This window comes from Amblyomma mixtum, chromosome 2 (assembly GCF_055824585.1).
Source record: "Amblyomma mixtum isolate Tamu chromosome 2, ASM5582458v1, whole genome shotgun sequence".
Taxonomy (NCBI): domain Eukaryota; kingdom Metazoa; phylum Arthropoda; class Arachnida; order Ixodida; family Ixodidae; genus Amblyomma; species Amblyomma mixtum.
This window is the reverse complement of record NC_143013.1, coordinates 151,527,642-151,545,949: the sequence shown is the minus strand read 5'-3', so window position 1 is coordinate 151,545,949 and position 18,308 is coordinate 151,527,642. Positions and strand designations below refer to the sequence as shown.

General features: G+C 44.2%; 1 long non-coding RNA gene across 1 annotated transcript; it reads left to right on the top strand.

Moving 5' to 3' along the window:
• Window positions 1-100: 100 nt before the first annotated feature.
• On the top strand, window positions 101-17,744 carry LOC149361280 (uncharacterized). The gene is made up of 2 exons (XR_016288932.1): window positions 101-14,632; window positions 16,433-17,744. It is a non-coding gene; the product is annotated as an uncharacterized LOC149361280 (long non-coding RNA).
• Window positions 17,745-18,308: the final 564 nt, after the last annotated feature.

Sequence of the window (18,308 nt, the reverse complement as noted above, 5' to 3'; positions counted from 1 at the left end):
TCCAAGACAATCCACAGAATCGACACAATAACTGAAACAAGTACAGAAAACATATGAACCACAATACAACATACTCCCTTCCTTAGCTCCCCGCAGGGAGGCGTCTGCAGCATGCAGACGTTGGTGAGTGGCGACACCACGGGGTTAACCCGAGCATCCGCAGGGACATCCTCGCAGGGGGATGATGGTGAACAATGCGTCACCACGGACCCGAGCATCCGCGCTTAGCCGTGCGTGGCATCGCCGTGTCCGGGGAAAAGGGGATCCTGGTGGTTGAGCCGATGCCGAGCGTTTGGACCCTTAAGGCCCCTCGGCGGAGGCAACACACCACTTTGGCCCCAGCTTCCTGTAGACGGCACCTCCGGCCTGACCCGACCGGGGGAAATCGGCAGTCGCCTTTTCCTGTTCTCCTCTCCATCTTTCACTTTCCTATCTCCTTTCTTACAACTCTCCTGTATACTCCTCTTTTCTTCGTTTTTTCCTCTTTTTCCTGGCGGCGAGGGTTAACCGTGTGTGACCAACTACCCTGAGTTGAGTCATATTAGGTTATAGTTAAGGTGTACAGCTGGCGTGGGCAGGACTTTCTTTCAAGTTCCTGTCGCGTCCCCTTGTTGGGCTCCATGGTGGGTGGCTGGCACCATGACCGAAAAACATCAATTTTTTATGGCTCCCCCCCTTTCCAAACCTGATCGCTCTCTTAAAAGAGTGCGGAACGAAGCAGAGTACTTTTTTTCCAAAAAGAAACCAACATTCGCCAAATTCCATGTCGTCCACAGTGAAGTGCAAGATAAACAGGCCAGAATTCTATCCCCCTTCATCGTATCGAAATGCTTAACAGAAGCTTTGGGCCCCGGCTACAAAGTATCAAAAATGGCCAGCGGCGATCTATTGCTGGAACTCCGAGATAATGTTCAAACTTCCAAACTCGCAAACATAGTGTGTATGGGGGAGACACCTGTCTCCATCACAGCACACCGATCCCTCAACACTGTCCGTGGCGTCATCTCCGAAAATGATTTTCTACATCTCACAGAAAAAGAAATGCTGGAAGGCCTTTCCGATCAAAACGTCATTGATGTGTACCGAATCAAAATCCGCAAGGACAACAAAGATGTAGATACCAAACACCTGGTCCTGACTTTCAACACATGCACATTGCCAGAAACCATCGACGTTGGATACCTCAAAGTAAATGTTAGACACTATATCCCTAACCCCCGAAGGTGCTTTAATTGTCAACGGTTTGGACACGGATCACAGAGTTGCCGAGGCCGCAAAACTTGCGCGAAATGCGCGTCAAAGGACCACCATTCTGAGGAATGTGACGCAGCTCTACGCTGCGCTAACTGTGAAGGCGACCATGCTGCGTACTCCAGGGCATGTCCGTCCTGGAAGAAGGAAAAGGAAATAATCACCATAAAAACAAAGGAGAATATATCATTTCGAGAAGCAAGAAAGCGATTCGCAGTCACAAACACTTTCTCTTTCACAGCGAAACCAAACTTCGCTGATGTGGTGCGCAGGGGCGTAGCACCACACAGCACTCCTGCACCTGCCGCGGCCACTTCCACCGCGCCTGTGGCAGTGCCACCCACGCCCCAGGCAGAGACAGCGAAAGCTGCTCTGCCAACCCCAAAGCAGGGAATGCCGGCCCATGGGCCAGCATCCCGCAGGACTTCCCCCCGTCGGGGGAGGCCTGAACCCCACACGCCCGCGGCTTCACCGCGGTCTTCCAGCACCTCTGACGAGGTGATGGATCTAACCCCCAGCCCGCCTGCTTTACAGCGGCGGAACAGCTCTCTTGAGCGGAAGAAGGACAGGGCCCTCATAACGGGCCCAGAAAATAAGTAAACACTTTATTGTCCCTACCCCAAACATAAACATGGCTTTTCTAGTTCAGTGGAACTGTAGAGGATTGTTGAGAAATTACGATGACATAAAAAACATTTTAGGGTCAATGTCACCCGTAGCCTTATGTCTCCAGGAAACCAATCTAGGCCCACAACATATAAACATCCTGAAGCATTATAAAACTTTTAGACGAGATCGTGAGCAGGCAAATAGACTCTCGGGAGGCGTCGCGATTGTCATACAAAGCGGCGTCCCTGCTCAAGAGATCAGACTCACAACAAAACTGGAGGCAGTTGCGGTCAGCATTGTCAGCTACAAAACTATAACTATCTGTTCTGTATATCTTCCTCCACATATAACATTAACAGTCCGTGACCTACAGGAACTCATCAATGAACTGCCAGAACCATATCTAGTAGTCGGGGATTTTAACGCTCACTCCCCTTTTTGGGGAAGCGAACGCTGCGACTCTAGAGGCCAAACAATCGAAGATTTTATACTTTCGAATAATGTCTGTCTTTTAAATACGGGAAAAGCCACATATTGCTGCCCAAGCTCAGCAAAAATGAGCTCTCTCGATTTAGCCTTCGCATCACCATTACTTTTTAACGATTTTAAATGGGATGTTTTAAATGACCCCATGGGCAGCGATCACTTACCTACCGTCATCAGGCTCTCATCATCCACTCCAATCATCCCCACAAGGCCACGGCGCTGGAAAATTCAGCTTGCCGACTGGTCACTCTTTACAAAAAGTGCCACTCTGGAAAAGGAATTTTGTGAAGACCTTAGCACAGATGAAATTAATCAGAAGTTTACTGAATGCATAATATCGGCCGCAACACTCGCTATACCACAAACAACAGGACTTGCACAAAAGAAACACAAAGTGTGGTGGACAAAAGAATGCACATTAGCAAAAAAACAACAAAACAAAGCCTGGAGCGCTCTGCGTCGATATCCCACTGCAGAGAACTTACTTACCTTTAAGAAGGCAAAAGCCAGAGCGCGGTATGTCCGAAGAAATGCAGAAAAAACCTCTTGGCAGAAATATGTCTCCTCAATAAACAGCTCAACAACATCAAAGAAAATGTGGGAAAAAGTGCGTAAATTTACTGGTGACCATACCCCTTTCACACTTCCTCTCTTGACAGCACCCGGGACACAAACATCTTTAGAAGAACAGGCCAACATACTGGGCGAGCATTTTGCTGAGATCTCAAGCTCATCCAACTACACAAGCACATTTCAAAAACACAAAGCAATAGCTGAAAAACAAAAATTTCCATCTGGAGCAGGTGTTCATGAGGATTACAACCAGCCTCTCACACTACAAGAAATAAATAAGGTATTATCTTCTGGAAAAAAGACAGCACCAGGACCAGACAACGTGCATTACGCTATGCTTGCACATCTCTCCGAGGCTGCTGTAGAGGCACTGTTAAAATTCTTTAATAAAATCTGGATAACTGGAAATATACCTGACGAGTGGAAAAAAGCAGTCATAATACCCTTTCTCAAACCCGGAAAACCACCAACAAGTCCTAGCAGTTACAGACCAATAGCCCTCACCAGCTGCATTGCTAAATCTTTCGAAAGTGTAATAAACATTAGACTGACCTTCATACTTGAATCTCGGCAACTACTAGATAAACACCAATGTGGGTTTAAGAAAACATGCTCCACCACAGATCACCTTGTCCGCCTAGAAAACACCATCCGGGAGGCGTTCATCCACAAGCAGCACTGTATTGGGGTCTTCTTCGACCTGGAGAAGGCCTACGATACTACGTGGAAGTTCGGCATCCTCCGTGACCTAGCAGAGCTAGGTATCCGCGGCAGGATGTTGAACTGCTTGAACGACTTCCTGGCTAACCGCACATTCCGAGTCCGCCTAGGAGCAACTCTCTCCATGACTTTCACCCAAGAGAACGGCGTACCCCAGGGGTGCATTCTAAGCACGACACTCTTCATAGTAAAAATGAATTCCTTAGCTAAAGTAATACCCAAGTCCATAATGTATTCAGTTTATGTAGATGACCTACAAATAGCATGCACGTCCTCCAGCATATCAACCTGTGAGAGACAAATACAAATCACACTAAATAAACTAGGTTCTTGGGCAGACAAAAATGGATTTAAATTTTCCCCTCAAAAAACAGTAGCTGTTCTTTTCTCATTGCGACGAGGCCTACAGGTCGATCCCAGTCTATACCTGAATCACACTGCGCTACCAATTAAACAAGAACACAAATTTTTAGGCCTAACTTTCAACAAGAAACTCACATTTCTACCACACATTAACAACCTTAAAAAGAAAGCTTCTCAAGCCCTCAATGTCTTAAAAGTGCTCTCACGAAAGCGGTGGGGGTCCGATAGAGCAAGCCTTTTACAAATATATCGCTCTCTGGTGCGCTCCAAGCTGGACTACGGGTGCATAGTATATGGCTCGGCAAGAGCATCCTACTTGAAAAGATTAGACCCCATTCATAATCTTAGTCTCCGCCTATCATCTGGAGCATACAGAACATCACCAGTAGCCAGCCTATACGTTGAAACTAATGAGCCCGCTCTTGAGGACCGAAGAATCGCACTAACATGCACATACGTCTTAAAAATCCGTTCTCTTCCGAAACATCTCTGCCATCCAGTTGTCACCAAGTGCCCATCTAAAAGATTATTCATCAACAAACCACATTCTATCAGGCCATTACTACTGCGCTTTGAAGATAAATGTGAAGAGCTAACAGTACTAGATGCCCTACCGAATATTGCACAAAGGAATGAATATTTGCCACCATGGTACAGCCTGCCTTCAGTATGTGACTTCACAATGACACATTTAGACAAAAAGCAAACGCCAAACGAGTACATATTACAGGAATTCTTTGCACTACAAGAAACGTATGACACCTACATTGAATTTTATACCGATGGCTCAAAAACAGAAAGTCATGTTGGAAGTGCAGTAATCCAAGAAAAAAATAAACAGATAATGCGACTACCAGAATGCGCATCAGTTTTTACTGCTGAGTGTTATGCCATCTTCATAGCTGTAGAAAAAATAGTAAGAGAGAACATCAAAAATAGCATCATTTACACCGATTCCCTCAGTATGCTCAAAGCACTGCACTCCAGGAATGCTACTGAACCCATAATAGGAAACATCATACATAACATAGTTAAAATCACAAAACAAAAGCACAACATTAAATTCTGCTGGGTTCCTAGCCATGTTGGAATTGTAGGTAATGAGAAAGCAGATGTATGTGCTGCACAAGCCCGGAATGGCCAAATAAAGCAAGTGAACATACCGCACAGGGATTGTTTAAAGTTTATCTACAGTAAACTCAGAAATAAGTGGCAGGCAGAATGGGAAGAGCACGCAAACAACAAATTACATTCTGTTCAGCCCATTTTAGGGGAATGGCAATCGTGTAGGCATCAAGAACGTTTTACCGAAGTTATTTTATGTCGGCTCCGCATTGGACACACCCACCTCACGCACAACTTTTTGCTAACCAAACAAAACAAACCTCTCTGTGACATGTGTGGTGCTGAACTCACAGTGAACCACATTTTAATTTCATGTATAAAGCTAGAAGAGCTAAGAAAGAAATATTTTACAACGTTTTACAGGGAAACCATCCCATTACACCCCATGTTACTTTTAGGTGATCGAGCACTGGTTGACATCTCATGTATTTTTAGGTTTCTCAAGGAAGCAAGCATTTTAAACAAACTTTAAGTATAGAAAGCTTCACCTTTAACAAAAACTCTAACCTTGTGTTTGGCGCATCATAGCCTCAGTTGCTTTTGCGCCATTAAAATCAATATAACTAACTAACTAACCCTTCCTTAGGGGAAAAGGATTCACAGATATATTAAAAATTGACATACAAACAAGCCGGCTCGCGAGGGGGAGCGAGCCAGCAACAGGAGCATGGAGGTGCATGTCACTTTTCGACGCCCATCGCGGCGTGTGCTGGGCGCGCAGGCGCTTCGCGGGTACGCTTCGGAAGTGTCCATCGAGGTGGGGCTTAAGGGTGTATTCTGGGGCACGTCTCCCAGGAAAGTAATCACAGAGATAAACGGGACGAGAAAAATGAGAAATTAAAGGAATTGGTCGAAAAACTAATGGGAATTGTCGAATCGCAACGGTTCGAAATCCAAACCTTAAACTAGAGAAGCAGAGAGTCCTTCCTCCACAACAACCCATCAGACAAAAGATCTCCCCAACGGCACGTCAACAGCCTCAGGGAGACGGTAAGATGGTCACAGAGGCGTCCCTCCCGCCACTGGTGAAACGCAAACTTCAAGGGAACGACCCTCTTCAGGCTATGGAGAAAAGCATGCAATATCTGGAAAGGTTAGTTGGCAAAATGAATGAAATACAAAATCAAGCTGTCCTCGGGGCAGTTCAGACGTACTTTACAGGAAGCGTTTTGGTGGCTTTAAAACATCGCGGCCTCGCACTCTTTCCGATGACAAACGGGTCTAGTTTGTCGGTACCGTCCATTTTGACGCCCAGCAAAAGAGTCAGTCTTTGACTGCTGCGTTTGCCGCCTTGGCACGCCTGCCCCTTCAGGGAGTTTTTTAGGCAACATTTGGTAGAAGAGACCGCTCTCATAGGCGTTGTAGGCGTCGCAGGGGGCATATTTTCCCAGAATGTCGGGCACGTGTTCAGACTGCCAGTCGCCGACTACAGCCATGCTTACGCTCCTCGCTTCACCGCTGAGCACTTTTCCGACGATGCCGTGTCGTTCTTTGAAGCGCGACAGCCAGCCGGGACTTGCCTTGAATTGGTTGTCGGCCAGCAAGCACGCCAAAAGAGCGAGCTTTTTGTTACTCACGGGAATATTCTTCGCCCGCAAATCTATAAACCATGCGAAGAGGGCCTCTTCCATTTTGCCTTGAGGAGTAGTCTTCAGCGTTTTTTTGCGCGAGAGATTCCCCGACGAAGTGGCGCGGAGGATGTCATCTTTCCCTTTCAATATTGAAGAGAGAGTACTCGCTGGAATGCCATGTGCTGCACCCACGCCACATTTCTCCTGTCCACTTGTCACAGCACGATTTATGTCCGCTTTATTGTCCAGGGTAAGCCTTTTCCGTTTCTTGCAGGGCTCCATCTGCTAGTCAGGAAGGTTAGCGGAGCGCTTGTTCGCACACACCACGCCCGCGTTCACGATAGCGAGGCTAGACTGACTGGAGGCCAAGTAAGTTGAGCTTGACCAAGACGTGCGCTCAAAGGCACGGGGAAATATCCGCACAACTATGACGGCGCGCGGACACAGAGCACAACACACACACAATGATGATGGTGGTGATGATGATGATGATGTAGCCTTCCCTTTGTAACGGGCGGGCTCCTACCAAAGGTGCCCTGGCTGGATAAACACACACATAAAAACTCCACTATCAAACGCGAAGCGGCAAACACGCGCAAACACCGACGAAACAGTACTGGTCTAATGTCGCACTAGCGTCCACCACTCTGTCAATCAGCGCTTCGTCGCTGCAACTGCCGCACGGTTTGCCGCATTCTTGTGCAGCCCTCGTTCGAAGAGCGGAAACCCAGCGCCTGCGGAAGCATAGCGCCCTCGTGCGGTGGCGTTGGCAGCTTCTCGCAAAGTAGGACGATGTGTTACGTTGTTTCGTCGTGCTCTCCGCAGGCTCTCCACTGGGTGTATTCGACTGTAGTGTCGAAGCGCTTGCGGTACACAAGCGTTGGCATGGCACCCGCGCGTGCCTCAAACAACAGGCGGCTGCCTACACTGTTGTCGTAGAAGCTCTCCACGCAGATGTCCTGCTTGGCTACCCGGTACACTTCCAGCGTCGACTTCCCCTCCATGGCAGCCCTCCACGCCTCTCGCTCCTGCGCACGCATTTGGGCATCAACTGCCTTGGCCCATTTCCTCGCGTTGTCGGCTTGTAGTCCATTTCTGAGGAAGCCGAACTTGCGACAAAGGTGTTGGAGCCGTTTCACCCATGTAGTCCGCAGGCAGTTTTGACTTACATAGTCAGACTCTGCGCTCCCAACTATTTTTGTGCATGAACTGCACAAACTTGAACACGCTGAACTGCAACAGCGCCGTCTACGAAATGTGGCACGAAACTTTTTTATGGCTGGCGCCATCTGGTGAGCTCGACTCAACAATGTAACTCTTGTTTTGCGCGGCGAAGTTTACAAAAAGCGGGACGGAGGTGCTCCACGCTGTTTCCACGCTGTGCTCAATAAAGTTAGGGGTGCTCTCTACAAAATAGTTTAAAAACTAACACTTTTTCACCTTTGTTTCTCGAGAAAAGTTTCGTTAATTCGGGGCTGATTACGGAATCGGATTCGTTATTTCGGGTTAGTCAAAGCATTCAACCATATGGGCGTCTGAGGAGGAATTAGGATATCTTCTTAAATCGGGACTTTCGTTAAATCGAGTTTTGACTGTACTTTAATACAGCAACCAGAGAACCCTCCTTAACTGGTAAATTTGTGACCAAATCCCTTAACTTCATGTGTTGGGAAATTGATAGAGGACGTCGTCTAGACCAGACTGATGAGATTCAGGGTGCAGGCCGATTTGTGGCCACATGAGATGGTCGGGTTTCAACCACACTTGGCACAGAGGACGTCAATTCAATTCATATTTATTTACCAGAATACTGGACGGCCTCCAGGGCTAAAAGTTGCAGCCAGCAACTGACTGGGCCCTGGAGCCGTTTACAAAGGCAACAGCAGACGTCGGTTCCGAGCAGCACAACAAAAATATTCACAACGCTATGAACAAAAATGTGCAAAGGAATAGAGACATGGTAGAATATTTGTCATTGCAATCATACTCTCATTTACAACTGTGAAAAGTGTATTCGTAGTTGCTTTGGCGATTTGAAGGTTACTTGTTTGAGTTTATTTAGCAAGACTGGTTGGTTGTGTTTTAATGATTGCAGTTTGTACTGAGTGCGAAAAAATGGAACGAACCAGGGTTTGGAAATTCGAGTTAAAGAATTAGCTCTAGGCTGCAGCAGCGCTAGAGAAAGAAGGGAACTTTGAGTGTCATGTTGAGAAAAATAGAAAACATGCAACAAGCGATGTTCAAAGTGATGGTCAAAGCTAACAATATTATATTCTGCAAATAAATGTCTTGTAGACTGACGGTCAATGTTAGCTATGTTACGAATGTACCTTTTTTGAAGAACTATTATTTTGTCAGTATTTGCTCTTGTCGTGCTTGCCCACACTAAACTACAGTAGCTCATGTGCGGGGCAAATAATGCATTATATAGTTGAAGTTTAACCTTTTGGGGCAAGAAAGCACGACATCGAGATACGGCTCCAGTCACTGAAGAAATCTTGTTTGCAACATAGTGTATATGAGTGTCCCAACTCAAATGGCAAGAAAAATACACACCAAGAATTTTATGAGCTTCCACAAGATCAATACTTTTGGCACGAATCATTAGGCACCTTTCAAGAATCAATTTCTTATTACGGGCTCGAAATAAAATAGCTTTCGTTTTCTGAGCGTTTATTTTCATGCGATTTGACTGGGACCAAACAGACAATTTTTCAAGTACATCATTACAATGTAGCACAAGATCATTTGATCGTTTCCAGAAATAAGGACACTACTATCATCAGCGTATATGATGAACTGAACACTGTTGTCAATATGAATTATGTCATTTATAAACAAGTTGAACAGAAGCGGACCTAATACACTTCCTTGTGGTACCCCACAAAATATTGGAAGTAAGGATGACTGTTCGTTCTTAATGCAGACAGACTGGCTTCTATTGCTGAGATACGACTTAAGTAAAGCATGAGGTTTTCCACGGATGCCATATGAAGTGAGTTTTTCAAGAAGTATGTTATGATCAAGACAGTCGAAAGCTTTGCTGAAATCGACAAAGAGGCCCAGCGTGTATGTTCCATTGTCAATGCTCTGCAATATACTTTCTTTTATCATGAGCAGCGCCGTTTCAGTCGATTTGCCCTTTCTGAAGCCAAATTGACAATCAGTCAAAGCTTTAGTCTTGTCTAGAAATTTTATTAGGCGTAGGTAAATGATCTTTTCTAGTCCTTTGGAGAAGACAGGTAATATAGAAATCGGTCGATAATTAGTTACTTCATTTTTGCTTCCACCTTTAAAGATTACAGCGACTCTTGCTCGCTTCATACCCTCAGGAAAAACAGCCGACTCTATTACTAGGTTAAATATATAAGACAGTACTGGACTAAGATATTCAATTACATATTTTATTGGCTTGATTTGTATGTTGTCAAAATCTAGGGCTTTACTGTTTTTTAAGCACAGAAACGATCTCTGCACTTCATTTTCGTCTGTCGGGTGAAGGAAGATGCTTTCAGAGGTACTGGTACGTATCGTGTTTAATGTTGCTGAGCTGTAATTACCGTAATTTGAGACATTAGTAAAGTGACGATTGAAATGATCAGCAAGAGCTTTGCCACTTAGGTCAATGCCATTAACTGTTAGGGTTTCTGGCAATGAATCACATTTTTCTCTGCCAAGAACGTTATTTATTGTTTTCCAAATAATATCCGACCGTTTTTCGCCGATGTCGGAGAAAAGATACTCGTAATAAGCTTTCTTTGCTTGCCTAAGCATTGCATTTAGCTTATTTCGGAATGTTTTAAATTCTTTCAGGCTTTCCTCCGTTCGCGTGCGAAGAAATTGAAAGTATAGACGATTTTTCTGTTTGATTTGCTTCAGATGCTCTCTGGTCACCCACGGTTTTTTTGCCTTTTTTGAACGTTTCAGTGTTCTAAACGGGAAGTGTGCAGCGTAAACTCGTGTGAAAATTTCTTTGAACTTGTAGTATGCTTCGTCAACCTCAGTTTCATTAAACACAGGGCTCCAGTCACACATGCTGATAGTGTTTTTGAATGACTCCAGTGCATTGCTCGAGATATGCTGAAAACTGAATGACTGCCTGGATTTCTGGCTTGAATTAGTACTTTTGACATAGGTCATGAAAACAGGACAGTGATCACTGATGTCACTAGTAAGAGTGCCTGCACTGGTAACAAGGCTTGTGTTGGTGGTGATGATAAGGTCAAGCACAGAGCAGCTTGAAACTGTAACACGGGTTGGTGAGGTGATCACGTTTATGAAGCCAGACGCTTGAATTGTGTTACTAAGATCATTTGCATGATTATTTCCTGATAAAATATTGATGTTGAAGTCACCCCCCGCAGTTAAATGACAGTTGTTTGTGTTTGCATATTCTAATAAGCTATCAAAGTGATTCAAAAAGGCCTTGATATTCCCTTGTGGCGGGCGGTACAAGACGGAAACAATTTCATTGCAATGACGCAAGGTGACGGTCTCATAGTCATCAGTTGTCACGCTAAAATCAGAGATTATTTCACATCTCAGACTATCCTTAGCATAGACGGCGACCCCTCCTCCACGTTTACGAGTCCTATTTACAAGAAACCGGTTATAGCCAATAATATCTACTATCTTACTGTCATTGTGGTACCATGTTTCAGACATAAGTATGTAATCAAATTTAAATGCAAACTGATCTAGAAAGTAAGCTATCTCATCCTCTTTGTTAGATGCTGACCGGGCATTGATATGAAGAACTGACGTTTCCAGGGTGTCTAGCGATTTAAGATTATGTGGCAAAGCAAACTCAAAGTATTCCATGTTTGAAGAACGAGCTGCAATATCGTAGACGTTCAGCATATTTTGTCGAGATCATCTTCATGTCTGATCTGAATGCTTACTGCTTCATCAGTCTTCCGGGCAAAGATTTTTCCACTTTGCGTCCACACCGCCTTCCATTTGTGCTCCTTTTTTTTGCTGACGGCCTTTCCCAGAAGCAGTTTCAGCGAGGGGCAAAGGTGTTCGTTAATGTATATGGGTGTGGTCTCGTCAAATCCAAGGTCAGTGTTTTTAAGCCTCAGCTTTCTTGCCTTCATCAGTGCTCTATCGCGTGTCGCACGTGACTTGAATTGAACAATGATATTGCTTTTATCGGCATCTCGCGTAGGCACACGGTGGCAAGCGTCCAGGTAAGCTTCTCTAAATCATGCTCTAAATCAAACAAGGCACTCCTACCTTCCTCCATTCCCTTACAGAGCTGTTCAGGTGTCCGCCGAGATATGTGAGACAGATACTGCTCCATTTCCTTTCCTGAAAAACTAATTTACCAATTTATTTAATACACTCAAGGTCTAAAGATGCGAAAGCCATTTTGGGGCTCGAACTCTCGAAGGCTTTCGACAACCTGAAGTATGAGGCGGTCCTGGAAGGGCTGAACAAGGTTAATGTAGGTATCAGGACATATTAGTACATCCGGGACTTCATGACGGGCAGAACTGCCTGCATGAAGTTCCGAACGCTTGAATCCCCCGCAATTGAGCTAGGGAGTACGTGTATGCCCCAGGGATTGGTGCTGTCTCCCCTACTCTTCAACTTGGCTACGAGAGAGCTCTCCGAGCAATTGGAAAAGCTCAAGGGATCAAAATTTAGTATATATGCGGCTGATGCCACCCATCATCATCATCACCATCATCAGCCTGACTACACCCACTGCAGGACAAAGGCCTCTCCCATGCCTCTCCAATTAACCGTCCTTTGTCAGTTGCCGCCACTGTATCCCCGCAAACTTCTTAATCTCATCCGCCCACCTAACTTTCTGCCGTCCCCTGCTACGATTGCGTTCTCTTGGAATCCACTCCGTTACCCTTAAGGACCAGCGGTTATCTTGCCTTCGCATTACATGCCCTGCCCAAGCCCATTTCTTCCTCTTGATTTCAACTAAGATGTCATAACTCGCGTTTGTTCCCTCACTCCGCCCTCTTCCGATTTCTTAACGTTACACCTATCATTTTCCTTTCCATAGCTCGCTGCGTTGTTCTTAACTTAAGCTGAACCCTCTTTGTTAGCCTTCACGTTTCTGCCCCATAGGTGAGTACCGGTAGGATACAGCTGTTGTATACTTTTCTCTTCAGGGATATTGGTAAGCTACCATTCATGATCTGAGAGAACCTGCCATATGCGCTCCATCCCATTCTTATTCTTCTAGTTACTTCCCTCTCATGATCCGGGTCTGCGGTCACTACCTGCCCGAAGTACACGTATTATCTTACTACTACCAGCTCCTCGCTACCAATTGCGAACTGCTGTTCCCTTGCTAGGCTGTTGAACATTACTTTGACCCTGATGTCACCCCCTTTGGGTCAACCGGGGAAGTGATGAGGCCGTCGAAAACGTCCTCCAGGCCGGCACCGACATCACAGTCGAGTACGCGGCCGAGGGAGGCCTTGCGTGCTCCCCGCGGAAATCAGAATTATTTATACGTAATCCGAAGCACTTAAGGTGCAAGCCACCGTCGGAGATCAAAATTAAAGCAGGGGTTAAGGACATACCAATAGTTGAGCAAATAAGAATTTTAGGCCTAATTCTCCAGTCAAACGGACATAATGGCGAGACTGTCAGAAGGCTGGAGAATCACGCGATGCAGACCCTGAGCCTAATTCGGCGGGAGTCCAGCAGGGGCGGAGGGTTAAAGAAAAAAAAATTGATTAAGCTGGTAAAGGCGTGCATTTTGAGCTGGCTGAGCTGCGCAGTGGCGTTTCTAGATTTGATAGCGGTGCACGGAAAAAGAAAAGATTGAGTTTCTACTAAAAAAGTGCGTAAAAAAAGCGTTGGGTCTGCTTATGTGCACATCCATAGAGAGACTGATGGCTCTACGGGCACAGAACACATGGCCAGAATTGGCGAAGGCGGTGGGAAGTTTTCAAATGAGAGTCTTCTGCGATGTGTCGGGAGGATGCGCGAGGGCTGCGAATGCATTTAAGGTTGGTCTTCACGTCTTGTTCTCAGTGAGGTGCAAAATGCGAGCACCACGCGATCGTTTGCAGAGAGAAGGTGTTCCGACACGCTCGCTTGCCAGCTATGGAACTTTTAACCCGCCGCCTTGCGCTCTTTGCGTCTCCTTGGCGGAGATGTTGTGCAATAGAATTTGATTGCGCGCTGAGAAATATGGGGTGCTGCTTGATTCGTTATTCCGACTGAACAGGAGCAGGGCGTGAAAGGGACACCATAAGAACGAAAAGTGCTTGTAGTGGTGTGCGTCTTTTGATTCTGCTGCCTGAGTGTTTTGCTGGATAAGGAGCATTGCCCGTTCTACGTCGCAGTCACTTCAAGTGCTGTGTTTCTTAATACCTCTGGTCAACGAAACGGCGATTAAAAATAGCCGAACCATTTCATTGCAGTGCAGCTGAGGTAATCGCACAATGGAAGGTTTGTTGTCATTTTATTTGAATTACGTTCTCTACATTTGTCATTCCCCCATTTTCAGTCTAGCCTTTGTCGCTTTGGGACGTTAAACCCCATAAACCAAACCATTTTCAGTCTGAAGCGATAAAAGTATAACGTGATTCGCGAATAATAGCTTTAAGAAAAGTATGACTAGCTTTGTAAACTATTGGAGGCATAGGTAATTAATAATTAGCCTCCACTCATGAACACATTGGACTGAACAGCTAGAGGTTGTAATGGGATGTGGCTTCTGTGATGATGCTTATGAAAGCATGGCTCTAATGCAGCCTTTCTTCAAATGCACCCGCAGTCAAGCCCTGTACAGCTGCTCCACCGGTATCAGCACGCTACTTTTGCACCAGCTTACATCCGTCATCGAGCCAATGCTACCTCAAGCTGATTCAAATGGCATCAAGACCTGCTGGTGCAGCCTATTAGCCATGGAGACTGGATATCAAGCATGTGCAACTTGTAAAAGGATAGGCACACGAGTGAGTATCCCAGGCTTTATTTTTTTTCTTTGTCTTTGCTTTTAGCCCGACAAAAATCTTCTGGTACAGGCTCCCTCTCTCTTTCATTTATTTCTCATCTTTTGAGAGAAGACCAAGCGAAAGGGAAAAGTTATTGCAGGCATTATGAAAGCACTCCCCTAGTCAAGCGCATTGTGTTATAGTGTGTTATGCTTTTTTATAGTTTTTTACCTCATGCCTCTCATGCTTGGGAATCTTGACCTCAGTACAGACCAAATAAAAATATTATGTGCTTCACGACGTTTATACTGCGGTCTAAGAGCAGCAATTAAATTTTGATAGGTTTACTTCTCCCGTACCTACCTCTTACAAGGTATGGCATGTTTGAAGCGAACCAGTGGTGTCATAACTCTATGGCAGACATAGCGGAATGGGTAATACATAATTGAATATTAGTGTTTAAGTGGAGCACTCTGCTTTAGAAGCATAGATGTGGCTAGCATCAATAATTGGTACCCTACCAGATTATCCTTGCATTACATGAAACCCTGTAAAGCTTATATTGAAGCTGTACAGAACAAAGGCATTTATTCGATATGTCATGAGCATTGCTGAGGTTTTCTTTCACACTTGTCACAACTCACTGCACTGTACAGTGGAAATGTGTTTGGAATCTTTTTAATATTTGCACATTCTTGTTTTTTCTTCATAACGAAGTTTAGTTACTGGTTGCATAACACTAGCTCAGCCTACATCAACAAATATTGCTGTGATCTTAACAAGACCCCTTGCTTTACTTGAACCGATGCGTTTGATGTTGCCTCTGTCCCGTGCAGTCAAGGTTTGTAATAAGCTGTGTTAATCACTTCATTTACTGCCTCGAGGCATTTATTGCTGCAATTAGTGACAGGTAATTGCCTATAAAGAACAAACTAAGTACTCATATGTATCGTCTTTCGAGCACTCTTTTACTTGTTACCCTTGTATTCCTAATTAAACAGATATGAGCAGGCCTCAGCACTGGAGAGATGTGCTGCAGTACAAATAAAAAAAACTACCTGTCCAGCTGTTCCCTTAGGGGCATGTCGCTGAGGCTTTTATCGCTTGTAGTTCTATGCAGGTTTACATACAACCATTGTCTCTGATGCAGTGCGTGCTTTAATATTTTGATTCATTTGCTTTAGAGTGTGCCACTCTGGTGCCATAACCAACTTGCTCACTTCTGTAGTCTTTGTTCTTACATTTTCCTCCAACACCTGGTATAGTTTCAAGTGATGCTACATAATCTAGTAAAGTTAAGTTCCTCCCTCCTAGCTGCTCTAAGAAAAAGAAATGTGCACGTTATATTGCAATGTGTTTGTGCCACTGCTTTGCCACTGCTGCCACTTTGCCACTTTGTGGCACTGCTGTGCCAATGTGAAAAGAAAAGCTGGCTTAATTTTTGTATAGAGAAGTCAAGAAGCGAAATAATTTTCATATTTGATGGCCTGCATGTTTTCTTCACAAACCTGGAATGGCTGAATATCTCTTTGTGGTTGGCTAATTAGGCAGACATGGTAATGCCAGTTCCTGTGAATATCATTAGGCCTTCGAATGTGAGTGTAGAATTGAGCACAACAGCATGTTGTAGCTTTTTCTTGTTCAAGGAAGCATTGCATTTAGTTCGTCTTGTGACTGCTGCTTATGCTGTTACTCAGCAACCTTATCAGCCTCACTCGGAGTGCTACGTTTTGGTGCATATTTAACTGACTGTTGCCTCTCCTTGCTTGATTCTAAAAGAAGATACTATAACTCTATACCTCGTATCGTTTTCTTATGCAGTTTTCTTACCGGTGCATTCCACCATGGAGGAGGCTACCTGTTGGGGCTGTTGATGCACACGTTGCATTACTAAGACGCTACCGCTTCCTGCTGAGGATGCAGACAAGTAACGACAAGCAGGCTGCCTGATACTGAGGACAAGTGTCAGGATAGCACACCAACAAAGGCACTTAAGCATTCCTGTACTGATGCATGTTTATTAAAATCAGCTCAAAGCTTGATATCTACATCGATGTAGACATTCAGCATATGTTTGACATCCTGTTTGACTTTTAATTCACTAGTGTTTGCAGCGCTTAATGTTGGTCTCAAGACAGTGTAAGCATTGTTTTACTGGGGGATTTTTGGCTATTTTAGAGAGGTGTGTGTGCATGCATGCACTGTTTTTTCGACAGATTTGTTATGTGGCTCATGGAACTTTCATGTTACAAAAGAAGTTATTTCACTCCTGGGTTGTACAGGAAAGTGCGCAGTATTTATGTACCCCAGGTGTTTCAGGGAAGACTAAGTAGTTTTCAGAAGTATGGCTTTTGCTGCATAGTATTACTAGTGGTAGCAGACAACAAGAAAGCTGGTGAGTTGTATTTAGTAAGCTGGTTAAATAATTTCTTGTAATTAACTTTTAACTAACACAGGTTTGCAACTGGCTGAAATTAGAGATTTCTAGCTGGTCATTAGTAGTAGCCATACCAGTTTTAAGAATTTGCAAAACATAATTACCCTCGCTGCATCGTGCAAAAATACATACAGGCAAAGCAACCCCTTAAGTGCGCGTAACTGCTACAAATCTCTAATAACAACTAGACAGCTATCTCTGATAGTTAAAAGGTTCATTAATAAAATTAGTTAAACAGCTTACTACATAAGACAATTCACCAGCTTTCTGATGCCCGCCATCACTGGTAATAGTATGCTGAAAAACCATATATTTATCTCAAAAACCTATTTTTTGAAAATTACTTAGTCTTCCATGAAACACCTGGTATATACCTATTTACGAATAAAAAAATTTAGCAGGATTTAATTCTTGATGTTTTCGTTGGAGGGCGAGCCGTTTTCAACTGTACTACATTTTAAGCACACAGCTTTTGTTTCGGATGTCGTAGTATACTCGAAAAAGGCTGGTCCTCCACCCGAAGTGCGTGAATTAAAACCTTTTATGTTTTTGAATTTGTGTGTGACAATCATTGTTACTAAGAGGGAACTGAAAAGAACTATGCCGAAGACAATACTATAAAATGTTTTTATGTATTTGCACGTCTTGTAGCGCTTAAGTATGCTTGTGCGCAATAAATGGATGTAATAATTTGTATTTTGCTTGTATTATTGTATAAGCAGTCTAGGATACAGTGTTCACAAAATGATTTTGAAGGGATGAAACAATGCTGATAAAAGTCGTACAGTGTAGTTAACGCACACTTTTCCCAATTTTGATACGTTGATGTAGCAATTTTACTTCCTATGTACTTGAGTCTTTTGAATAACGGTGGCCAATTGTCGGAAGAATGTTGGTATGGTGTTGGTAGACATTGTTGGTACGTGGTTGATAGGAAGTGTGAAGAATTTCTATGCACTTCAGTCTTTTGGATAACGGTGGCCAATTCTCGGAAGACCGATTATAGGGTGTTGGTTGAGATTGTCGGTAAGGGGGTAATATGAAGTGCATAGAAACAGTCGATAAGGGGATCATAGTAAGTCTAAAGACATTCTACGTACTTGAGTCTTTTGGATATCGGTGGCCAATTGTCGGAAGACGGTTGATAGGTTGTTACAAACAGATTATAAAGACATTCAGAAGACTTTCTGTTCAATGTTGATAGGTTCTATTAACATTTGTGTAAACAATTTCTAAAGAATTTTGCTCAAAATTTTTGTA